Source organism: Notamacropus eugenii, chromosome 2 (assembly GCF_028372415.1).
Source record: "Notamacropus eugenii isolate mMacEug1 chromosome 2, mMacEug1.pri_v2, whole genome shotgun sequence".
In the NCBI taxonomy this organism is placed as follows: Eukaryota; Metazoa; Chordata; class Mammalia; order Diprotodontia; family Macropodidae; genus Notamacropus; species Notamacropus eugenii.
Genome location: NC_092873.1, coordinates 364,300,662 through 364,313,667, shown reverse-complemented (window position 1 = coordinate 364,313,667; position 13,006 = coordinate 364,300,662). Strand labels below are relative to the sequence as shown.

Genomic DNA, 13,006 nt, shown 5'->3' with positions numbered 1-13,006 from the left:
TGATCAATAAAAGAACCTAGCATTATCTTACTTGAAATTATCAGGAAAAACTGTTCTGATTTTCTAGAACCAGAGGGAAAAATCAATATTGAAAGAATCCACCTACCACCACCTGAAAGAGATCCTAAAAGAGAAACTCCTAGGAACATTGTGGACAAATTCCAGAGTTCCCAGGTCAAGGAGAAAATATTGCAAGCAGCTAGAAAGAAACAATTCAAGTATTGTGGGAATACAATCAGGATAATACAAGATCTACCAGCTTCTACATTAAGGGATTGAAGGGCATGGAATAGGATATTCCAGAAGTCAAAGGAACTAGGACTAAAACGAAGAATCACTTACCCAGCAAAACTGAGTATAATACTTCAGGGGAAAAAATGGTCTTTCAATGAAATAGAGGACTTTCAAGCATTCTTGATGAAAAGAACAGAGCTGAAAAGAAATTTTGACCTTTAAACACAAGAATCAAGAGAAGCATGAAAGGGCAAACAGTAAAGAGAAATCATAAGGGACTTACTAAAGTTGAACTGTTTACATTCCTACATGGAAAGACAATATTTGTAACTCTTGAAACTTTTTTCAATATCTGGATAGTTGGTGGGATTACACACACACACACACACACACACACACACACACACACGCACACACACAAAGCACAGGGTGAATTGAATAGGATGAGAGCATATCTTCAAAAAATGAAATTAAGCTCTTAAAAATGAAATTAAGTGGTGAGAAATGTATTGAGAGGAGAAAGGGAGAAATGGAATGGGGCAGGTTATCTCTCATAAAAGAGGCAGGTAAAAGACTTTTCAGTGGAGGGAAAAAGAAGGGAGATGAGAGAAAAAAACATGAAGCTTAGTCTCATCACATTCGACTAAAGGAAGAAATAAAATGCACACTCCTTTTGGTATGAAAACCTATCTTACAATACAGGAAAGTGGGGGAGAAGGGGAGAAGCAGGGTGGGGGGGATGATGGAAGGGAGGGCAGTGGGAGGAGGGAGCGATTTGAAGTCAACACTCTTGGGGTGGGACAGGATCAAAAGAAAGAATAGAAGCAATGGGGGGCAGGATAGGATGGAGGGAATTATAGATAGTCTTACACAACATGACTATTACGAAAGTCATTTGCAAAACCATACAGATATGACCTGTATTGAATTGCCTACCTTCCCAAAGGGAATGGGTGGGGAGGGAGGGATGGGAAGAAGTTGGAACTCAAAGTTTTAGGAACAACTGCTGAGTATTGTTCTTGCAATTAAGAAATAGAAATACAGGTAATGGGGTATAGAAAGTTATCTTGCCATACAGGACAAAAGAGAAGATGAGGTTAAGGGAAGGGAGGGATGTAAGAAGAGAGGGCAGATTGGTAATAGGGGCAATTAGAATGTTCATTGTTTTGGGTTGGGGAGGAGAGAAATGGGGAGAAAATTTGGAACCCAAAATTTCTTAGAAATGAATGTTGCAAAGTTAAATAAAGAAATAAATAGATAGATGAATGAATGAATGAATGAATAAATAAATAAATTTTCAGAAGAAGAAATTGGATTTCAGGATTAAAATAATGCAATAAATATGCTTATGTCAAAGACTTCTAGAGATCTTCAAACTCATCTCTCAGTCTCTCTCTCTCTCTCTCTCTCTCTCTCTCTCTCTCTCTCTCTCTCTCTCTCTCTCTCTCTCTCTCCCTCTCTCTCTCTCTCTCTCTCAATATCAGTGATGTTTTTTGAACATTGTCTCGTAACTCCATACATAAGACTAAAGGAGTTTTGAAGAGGTGGATAGTAATATTTAAGTATATAATCATAAACAAATACAAAATAAAAGATTGAATGAGGGAACAAATAACAAAGCATTTATTGAATTTCTTAGAATATTCTGATTTCTGTGATAAGGGCTAAAGATAAAAATAGGAAAAATGCAGTCTCTAACGTCAAAGAATTATTTTCCTACCTACAGAAAACTACTGTTTATGGACAAAAAAATTCTCAAGGCAGAAATACAGTGCTAATGGCCCTTAGAGTCTTGCAACACGTTGAATAGTAAGGTCCAAGAGACCTCGGTATTCACCAGCAGGACAGATGGTAAAACTAGGGATTTTGAAAGGCAGAGTGGCAGAGCAGATAGAAACTACCAGTGGTTTGGAGGAATGATTTGGCACCATGATCCTTAAGGTGTAACGACAAAGGAGATGATAAGTCCTGCTGGTTCTCTACTTAACTATAAAGATTTTTGTTGGTGACTCCATCTAATATGTGTGAGCCCCTACATCTGTTCCACAAAAGGGTGTTAGTATGTCCTGATATTCCTAATAATTGACTATTAGGATGAAGTTTACTAGAGGGTTGAAGCAGAAAAAAGTCCATACATTACCATTCATGACAAGGAAGATCATCATCTATCTGAGAAGGAAAAAAAAGAGAAAAGGGTATTGGTTTAAAAAAAAAAAAGTAGGGGAAGAATTCCCAACAGTACCTGCTTTGCTGGGCCCTCCAGCACCCAAAAAAAGTATAGTTAATGCCCAAAGCATGGAAAAACAATAAGCAAATTCTTAATTTGTGTCAAGATTACACTTCATTGTCAATTTTAAATTCACGAATTTTTTTTGTCACAAACATTTTTATTAACAGGCCAATAGAAAAGTAATCATGGTAGAGACCTTTAGTTCATTCTTCTAATAAGGCTGTTGATCTGGTCTTCCCTGTTCCCAACATCACTACCTTGCACAAAATGTGTAGTCTTTTTCTTTATTCTGCCTCTTGGAAAAGAAAATTTGAAGGACCAAAGGAAGGTGTTCTCAGCTTTGAAGTGCTGGCAATCAGTATAGATCTCATGGATCAAGACCTCCATGCAGATAATTCCCTATTCACCAGGAGATTTTGAAATATGGGCATTTTCTGTCATGGCAATTCTCTCTTTCTTTTTTTTTTTTCTATGGTTTCTACTTTTATTTTTTTTCATTATTATTAAATTTATTTACTTAGCTTTTAACATTCATTTTCACAGAATTTTGGGTTACAAATTTTCTCCCCTTTTATCCCCTCCCCCACCAAAAACACCAAGCATTCTAATTGTCGCTATGACCAGTCTGCTCTCTCTTCTATCATCCCTCTCTGCCCTTGTCTCCGTCTTCTCTTTTGTCCTGTAGGGCCTGATAGCTTTCTATACCCCTTTACCTATATTTCTTGTTTCCTAGAGGCAAGAACATTGCACGACAGTCGATCCTAACACTTTGAGTTCCAACTTCTTTACCTCCCTCCCTCTCCACCCCTTCCCTTTGGAAGGCAAGCAATTCAATATAGGCCAAATCTGCGTAGTTTTGAAAATCACTTCCATAATAGTTGTGTTTTATAAGACTAACTATATTTCCCTTCATCCTATCCTGTCCCCCATTACTTCTATTCTCTTTTGATCCTATCCCTCCCCATGAGTGTCGACCTCAAGTTGCATTCTCCTCCCCATGACCTCCCTTCTATCATCCCCCCCACCCTGCTTATCCCCTTATCCCCCACTTTTCTGTATTGTAAGATAGGTTTTCCTACCAAAATGAGTGTGCATTTTATTCTTTCCTTTAGTGGAATGTGATGAGAGTAGACTTCATGTTTTTCTCTCACCTCCCCTCTTTATCCCTCCACTAATGAGTCTTTTGCTTGCCTCTTTTATGAGAGATAACTTGCCCCATTCAATTTCTCCCTTTCTCCTCCCAATATATTTCTCTCTCACTGCTTGATTTCATTTTTTTTAAGATATGATCCCATCCTCTTAAATTCACTCTGTGCACTCTGTCTCTATGTGTGTGTGTGCGTGTGTGCATGTGTGTGTGTGTAATCTCACCCAGTACCCAGACACTGAAAAGTTTCAAGAGTTACAAATATTGTCTTTCCATGTAGGAATGTAAACAGTTCAACTTTAGTAAGGCCCTTGTGGCTTCTCTTTGCTGTTCACCTTTTCATGGTTCTCTTCATTCTTGTGTTTGAAAGTCAAATTTTCTTTTCAGCTCTGGTCTTTTCATCAAGAATGCTTGAAAATCCTCTATTTCATTGAAAGACCAATTTTTCCCCTGAAGTATTAAGCTCAGTTTTGCTGGGTAGGTGATTCTTGGTTTTAGTCCTAATTCCTTTGATTTCTGGAATATCCTATTCCATTCCCTTCGATCCCTTAATGTAGAGGCTGCTAGATCTTGTGTTATCTTCATTGTATTTCCACAATACTTGAATTGTTTCTTTCTAGCTGCTTGCAATATTTTCTCCTTGACCTGGGAACTCTGGAATTTGGCCGCAATGTTCCTAGGAGTTTCTCTTTTTGGATCTCTTTCAGGTGGTATTCTGTGGATTCCTTGAATATTTATTTTGCCTTTTGGTTCTAGAATCTCAGGGCAGTTTTCCTTGATAATTTCATGAAAGATGATGTCTAAGCTCTTCTTTTGATCATGGCTTTCAGGTAGTCCCATAATTTTTAAATTGTCTCTCCTGGATCTATTTTCCAGGTCAGTTGTTTTTCCCATGAGATATTTCACATTATCTTCCATTTTTCCATTCTTCTCGCTTTGTTCTGTGATTTCTTGCTTTCTTATAAAGTCATTAGCCTCCATCTGTGCCATTCTAATTTTGAAAGAACTATTTTCTTCAGTGAGCTTTTGAATTTCCTTTTCCATCTGGCTAATTCTGCTTTTGAAAGCATTCTTCTCCTCATTGGCTGCTTGAACCTCTTTTGCCAATAGAGTTAGGCTAGTTTTCAAGGTGTTATTTTCTTCAACATTTTTTTGGGTCTCCTTTAGCAGGTTGCTGACCTGCTGTTCATGCTTTGACTTCATGTCTCTCATTTCTCTTCCCAGCTTTTCCTCCACCTCTCTAACTTGATTTTCAAAATTCTTTTTGAGCTCTTCCATGTCCTGAGCCCATTGGGTGGGCTGGGACACAAAAGCCTTGACTTGTGTGTCTTTGCCTGATGGTAAGCATTATTCTTCCTCATCAGAAAGGAAGGGGGGAAATGCCTGTTCACCAAGAAAGTAACCTTCTATAGTGTTATTTCTTTTCCCTTTTCTGGTCATTTTCCCAGCCAGTGACTTGACCTCTGAATATTCTCCTCATACCCACCTCGCCTAGTGATCCTCCCAGCCAGCGTTTGGGGTCTGAGATTCAAATGCTGCTTCCAGCCTTAGGGCTTTTGGCGGGGACAGGGCTGCTATTCAGTTTGAGATTAAGTTCAGGTGCTGAGGTTGGGGCAGGGCCGCCTCTCAGGCTCAGTTCCCTCAGGGGGTTTATGCACAGACCTTCCACAATGGATCTAGGCTCCTGCCTACTTGGGGAACCCTGGTCTGCCGCTGCCTCTCAGCTTCTGCCTCCCGAGGGGCCCTGAGTTATGGGGGCACCCCACTCCCCTCTCGGCCGGCCAAAGAGACTCTCTCACCGACCCCCGTCACCTGTGGGTGGAGGGACTTGTGCGGCTGCTGGAGATCCTGTCCCTGAAGCCTGCTCGGATCTGTTCCTGTTGGTGCCACGGCCGCATCAGGTCTGGGCTGGGCTCCGCATCTGCAGCGCAACAGACCTTTTGCAAGAGGTTTGCAGGTCCCTCTGGAACAGAAATCTCCTTCGCTCAACTGTTCTCTGGCCTCACTGCTCCAGAATTCGCCGTGAGTTACTTTATACAGATGTTGTATGGCTTGTGGGTTCGGAGCTATGTGTATTTGCTTCTTTCTACTCCGCCATCTTGGCTCCGCCCCAATTCTCTGTTTCTTGATCTTGCCATAAACAGGTGTGTAAATCAGATCATTCACAGACTTCAGATTTGGGTAATTCCGTGCAATGTATGGTTCCAAAATCCTCAGGATGGTAATTGAAGTCTTGTTAAGCTTAATGAGAGGGCCATTGAAAGGGCGGAGCCAAGATGGCAGAGAACCATTACTCGCCTAAGATCTTAGAGAAACTCACTCAGATACCTCTAAAAAAGAGAATCTGACCAAATTTTGGAGCTGTAGAATACAGTAGGAGAAAGACTGTGGTAGTTTCACAGCCCAGAGCAGACTGGAAGATTGATGGGAAGAATCTGTTTCACAAGGGTGGAGGAGCACACAGCTCATAGCACAATGTCCCTGCAGGGCCCAGCAGGAAATCCCCAGGGCGGTCTGAGGAAGTGGCAGCACTGCAGGATAGCAGTTCAGGGTAAGAGTCAAGTGGAACTGAGTAAGTGAGAGCAGTGGAAGGAGGTCCAGGTATCTGAAGCAGCTGTGCCTGAGATTTCAGCTCACAGATTAAATGTCTGTAAGTCACGTACTTGAACTTCCCGAAGCCAAAATGGTGAAGTGATTGGTAAATACTCCCTCCCCCTTCCCTTGTTGGCCTTGAAAGAACCATAAAATATTTCCCCAGAAAAATCCTGGTTCAACGGGATGAGCAGAAGGGACAAACAGTCTAGTATCACCTGAGGCTAGGAAAATTGCTAAAGAATATTCCTCTTATGGTGGCAGAGGAACAGAGTTGTTCTAGATAGCTGGAGCTCCACTGGGGTGGAATCTTGCACTAGGACCCAGGCTTGCCTCAGTGCTCCAGAGGAAACGGGAAGACAAAAGAACAGCAAGGATCATCAAACTCCGAGTTTGCCTTTGCCCTACTTCAGCAGAGGAAATCTCCCTCGACCAGGCCACTCTTCCCTACACTTAACAAGCTGGCTCTAGAACTAATCCAGGAAAACACAAACAGAATTCACTTTTGCTTTCTCACACCAGCCAATTCAGCACCAGGTTCTTTAGAATCTAACTGAAAGAACCAGAGGCCACAACACACAAATTCTCACCATCATGAGCAAGAAGCAAATGAGGAAAGAAAAGACCATAGAAACTTTCTATGGGGACAAGGACCAAAACAGGAATACCAAAGAAGTCAGTATTGAGACTGTACTCCCATCTGAAACTTCATAATGTACTATGAACTGCTCACATGTCCAAGGAGCACTCCTGGAACACCTGAAGAAGGAAATCAAAGAAAAAATGGCGAATGATTTTAAAATTATGAAAAATAAAAGGAAAATTGAACAAACGGAAAAGGAAGCACAAAATCTAATGGGAAAATTGGACAAATAGAAAAGGAAGAACAAAAAATAACTGGAGAAAATAATTCCTTAAAAGGAATAATTGGACACATGGAAAAGGAGATGCAAAAGTTAACTCAAGAAAACAACTTGATAAGAATTAGAATCGGGCACGTAGATGCTAATGAATCTCTGAGACATTAAGAATCAGTCAAACAAAATCAAAAGAATGAAAAGAAAATGTAAAATATCTAATTGAAAAAATAACCGACCTGGAAAATAGATCCAGGAGAGAAAAATCTAAGAATTGTTGGGATACCAGAGAGCCATGATGAAAAAAAGAGACTGGACAATACCATGCAAGAAATCATCAACAAAAATTGCCCAGAGATCCAGGGGTCAAAATAGTCATAGAAAGAATCCATAGTTCACCTCCCAAAAGGGATCTCAAACTAAAAGCACCAAGGAATATCGTTGCCAAATTCAAGAACTATCAAGTGAAGCAGAAAATACTGCAGGCAGCCAGAAAGAAACATTTCAAATATCGAGGAGCTACAGTCAGGATCACACAGGACCTTGCATCTTCTACAATAAAAGGCTGAAGGAAATGGAATACGATATCCTGTAAGGCAAAGGACCTAGAACTACAACCAAGAATCAATTACCCAGCAAAGTTCAGCATAACATTTCAGGCAAGGACATGGACATTCAATGAAATAAGGTATTTCCTGACCTTTCTGATAAAAAGGCCAGAACTCAATAGAAAATTGAATCTTCGAACAAAGGTCTCAAGAGAGACATAAAAAAGTAAACAGGGGAGAAGAAAACTTGTTACTCAATTTGGGCAAACTGCTTACCTCCCTATAAGGGAAGATGATACTCTTTAATCTTGAGAAATGTATATTATGAAATATTAAAGGGATATACAGAACTAAAGGGAAAGGGTATGAAGTAAATTATGTGATGATAAAAATGTGATTTAAGTATGTGAAAGGATTACAAGAGGAGATGTGAAAAGGAGGAAGCAGAAAATGGTAAATTACATCACAGGAAGAAGTACAAAATTATATTACAGTAGAGGAAAAGAAGGGAGGGAGATGAGCATTGTTTGAGAGATACTCTCATCTGATTTGGTTCAAGGAGGGAACAACAATCTTAATTAAGTATATAAATCTTACTACCTGTATAGGCAGTAGGAAGAGAAGGGGGAAAGAAAGTGGAAGAGAGGCTAAAAGGGAGGGAAGAAGTAGCAAGGATAAAGGGCAGTAAAAGGGAGGGGAGATGAAAGAAGGAAGAGAAGACTGTAGGGGGTGGTGATAAAAAATTCCAACTCTATAGTGGAGGGGAAGGGAGAAGGGAGAAATAAAAACACAAAGGGTGGAAAAGAGAATGGAGGGAAAGACACAGATAGTGATCATAACTGTGAACTTAAATGGGACGAATTCTCCCACAAAAGAGAAAAAGAGCAGAATGGATGAAAAGCCATAATCCAACAATATGTTGTTTACAAGAAACACATTGGAAACGGGGGGGATAAACACATGGTAAAGGTAAGAGGTTGGAGAAGAATATATTGTGCTACAGCTGATGTAAGAAAAGCAGGGGTAGCATTTCTAATCTCAGACAAAACAAAAGCAGAAATAGATCTAATCAAAAGAGATAAGGAAACTATATCCTGCGAAAAGGCATCATAGAAAATGAAGCAATATCATTATTAAACATATATGCGGTAAGAGGTATAGCATCCAGATTCTTAGAGGAAAAGTTAAGGGAGTTACAAGAAGAAATAGACAGCAAAACTATACTAGTGGAGGACCTCAACCTCCCCCTTTCTGACCTTGATAAATGTAACCTTAAAATAAATAAGAAAAAAGTTAAAGAGGTAAATAAATCTCTGGATAAGATATGATAGATCTCTGGAGAAAACTGAATGGGGATAGAAAGGAATATACATTTTTCTCAGCAGTATATAGCACATTTACAAAAATTGCCTATGCACTAGGACATAAAAACCTCACAATCCAGTGCAGAAAGCCGAGACGGTCAATGCATCCTTCTCAGTTCATAATGCAATAAAAATCATATATAATAAAAGGCCATGGAAACATGGACCAAAAATTAATTGAAAACTAAATAATCTGATTTAAAGAAGAAGTGGGTTAAACGAAAATCATAGGATCAATCAACAACTTCATTCAAGTGAATGACAATAATGAGACAACCTACCAAATCTTATGGGATACTGCAAAAGCAGTTCTTAGAAGAATTTTTATATCTTTGAATGCTTTCATGAATAAAATAGAGAAAGAGGAGATCAATAAATTGGGCATGCATCTGAAAAAAAATTGAAAAAAGAACAAATTGAAAATCCCCAAGTAAATGCCAAATTAGAAATACTGAAAACCAAATAAGAGATTAATAAATTTGAAATTAAGAAAACTACTGAACTAATAAATAACACAAAGAGTTTGTTTTATGGAAGAAAAAAACAATAAGACTTATAAATCTTTGGTCAATTTGATTTAAAAAAGGAAAGAAGTAAACCCAATTACCAATATCAAAAATGGAAGGGGTGAACTCATCTCCAATGAGTAGTCAATTACAATAAAAAGTAGAAATTACTTTGTCCAACTGTATGCCCATAAACTCGACTTTCTACATGAGAGGGATGATTATTTAAAAAAATACAAATTGCCCAGATTAACAGAAGAGGAAGTTTAAGTATTCAATTTCCTTGAACATTTAAACAACCCCATCTCAGAAAAAAGAAATTGAACAAGCCATCAATGAACTCCCTAGGGAAAAAAAATCTCCAGGGCCGGATGGATTTACAAGTTAATTCTATCAAACATTTAAAGAACAGTTAATTCCAATAATATATAGACTGTTTGGGAGAATTGGGAAAGGAGTCCTTGAAAATTCTTTTTACACAGCAACAACCACAGTGTGGGAGGACTTTTTCTGGTAGACAGAATTTCATTGCAATACAAGCACTTAAAAAGTTCTCAATAGTCTTTTAAGGCAAAATGTCTTCCACATCCAGAGAAAGAATTATGGAATTCAATCTCAGATTGTAGCAGATCTTTTTTCTTTTGTATTAGCTTTCAGTTTGTTATATGATTTCTCCCATTCATTTTAATTCCTCTATACAACATGGCTATGGTGAAAATGTAAAAAAAAAAAAAAAAAAGTGCCACTGAAGATTTGACAAAGACGAAGAAGCTGCAATAATTTTCGGACCTTTGGGCTATCACAATTGACAGCTATGATTCTGATCACAAAAGCTAACTTGGTACATGGTATTTGCCAGCTTTTCATGCCATTCTATCTGGCTGGACTTCACTTTTATACATCTCTATGTACTCCTTATGGTTGGTTTAAGCTTTTTATAGGTAACTTTTCTCCATATTTTACAGAACTTTTTTATAGCCATCTTCTTTTTCTTCGAATATTTGGTCTTAAGTATTGTGAAAACCTTTATCTTTTTCAGAAGGGATTCTGGAATGGATAGTAGTTTCTTTTCTTCTAGACCAGCCATATTCCAGCTGGAAAAAAGACAGTTTACTTATACAGTTATTGTGAAACATGTTTAATTTAAATGGTTTGCCCATTCATTTTGTCCTGTTTTTCCAAAACTAGTAGAATTAGAAGGCAAATTGAAAATAGATAGAATTCATAGCTCGCAAATTGAAAATAGATAGAATTCATAGCTCACCACTGGAAAGGAGCTTAAAATTTAAAACATTTCTAAATATCATTGCCAATGTCAGAAGTTTAGAAGTCAAATTTTTTAAAAGTAATGTTTAGTAGCCAGAAACAAATGTATAACATGACAATAAACCACACTCACAATTACAGCACATTGTACAGTAAATATTAGAAAGAAAAAAGACAAATTAAAATGTCTACCCTGAAGTCTCCCCTTATACTGAAAAATTGAACATGATCCTATAAGAGGATGGAAAAGTTAAACTTCAACATCTTGAAGGAATTCTGTGTATTCATGATAGGGAAATTTCAGCTGTATAAAATCTTTGAAATGCAAATCCAAGAATCAAGAGAAATTTACAGAGGTTTGGAAAATTATAAAAAGCTAGATTATCTTAGTATCAAAGGATTATATGACTGTAAATTTAGATCTGGAAGAGACTTTGGAAAAAATTTTGATAAACTCTTTAATTTTTGAAATGAGGAAAGTGTATCCCATAAAGATGTGACTCATAAGTTTATAAGTTTTAGATTGAATGTTCAACATTCATAAAATAACAAATACAATTAATGTCAAAATAATAAAATGATCACATCAATGGATCCAAAAGAGTATTTCATTAAAAACACTCATTCTTGTTTAAAAAAGCGTTAAAAGCATAAGGATTACATGTAGCTTTATATAAAGAGTATATAATTAAAACCAAGAGCTGGAAATATTTATATTAGGGAAACACTGGGAAATAATCTACTCAGATCAAGGAAAAAACATACTAATATTCATTCTCACTCTATCATTTGATTGCTAGAAATCCTAATACAGGAATATTGAAATGAATAGAAACTGAGGGAATAAAATAGTCAAAAAAGTTTTTTAAGGGGTGCCTATGTTTCAAGCATAGACAAAGATAAGGCACAATCCCATATAGTAATGTAATATATAGAGAATGAATTAAAACAACTCATAATTAAAAATTATAAATTAAACCAATGGCTATTAATATTCTTTTTAATAATATTAAAATAATGGAAGAGAGAAAATACATTTAATTCAAAGTAATTATATGATACACACTCAGTACTTATATGAACAAATGGAGAATATTTTTAATGAAACAAAGATTTCAGTAGTTGAATAGCTATTTAAAGTTTGTGATTGAGTCTTTCTAATATTAACAAAATAATGCTACTGCCTAAATTAATTTATAGGTTTAATGACAAATATATTTATCTCCCAAGGAGTTAACTCTAAAGAAAGAGATATAATAATGATTTTCTTAAAAATCATTTAGATATACAAAAGGTCAACAATTCCACAGTAAATAATGAAGAAAGAAACAGAATTAGGAGCAAAGTATTCCTAAAAAGGTCACTTCTAAGAGTTTACTTTAAAGTTCTAATCAGCAGTATCATTTGACACTGATTTAAATAAAAAAGAGAAAAGAAAGTTGATCAATTACATATTACAGTCAACCAAGATCCAGAAGTAATTGAACATTGTAACCTACCATAGACATTTTTAGGGCACCTAGGTGCTTAGAATGCTGAGCCCTGAGTCAAGAAGGCTCTATGAGTTCTCACTGTGAGTTCAAACCTCGCCTCTGACACTTGCTAGCTGTATGCCCCTGTGCAAATCACTTATTTCCCTTTGCCGCAGTTCCTGAGTCTATACATTGAGTAGGAGAAAGAAATGACAAACCACTCCAGTAATTTTGCTAAGAAGACTCCAAATGGGGTAATAAGGGTAAGACACAGCTAACTTTTTTACTCATTTAAGATATATAAATCTCAGATATTGCCTTATACAACCATCAGAAGATGCTGAGTTTGGTTAATAGTAGTAGTAGCAGCAGCAGCAGCAGCAGCAGCAGTAGTAGTAGTAGTAGTAGTAGTAGTAGTAGTAGTAGTAGTAGTAGTAGTAGTAAAATTAAAAAAAAAAGTTTCTTCCTTATGGTTTACACATCAAACCTCTGTTCTGCTAAAATTATACAAAAACTTCCAGTCTCTTGCAAATGACTTGCAATTACCATAATTTTCATAGCACCAGCTCTCAACTGGGTTTCTTCTACATTAAAGATTTTTTGTTTCCTAATTTATTCAATTCAAATATTTCTACCATTGACATTTCTGCACTCATTGATTTGATTAGTGTGAATGCCCCGTTTGCCATACCACTCTATAGCTAAGAGATATTAGATAGTTGTTGGGGCTGAAAATTAAACGTCACTCTACGGTCAACTTGTTAACAAGCACCTTCAGGTTAGCTAGATC

The 13,006-nt window shown here is 37.1% G+C and overlaps 1 pseudogene; it reads right to left on the bottom strand.

Moving 5' to 3' along the window:
- Positions 1-2,662: 2,662 nt before the first annotated feature.
- LOC140524034 (large ribosomal subunit protein uL30-like) lies at positions 2,663-10,565 on the bottom strand (annotated as a pseudogene).
- Between the last annotated feature and the right edge of the window lie 2,441 nt (positions 10,566-13,006).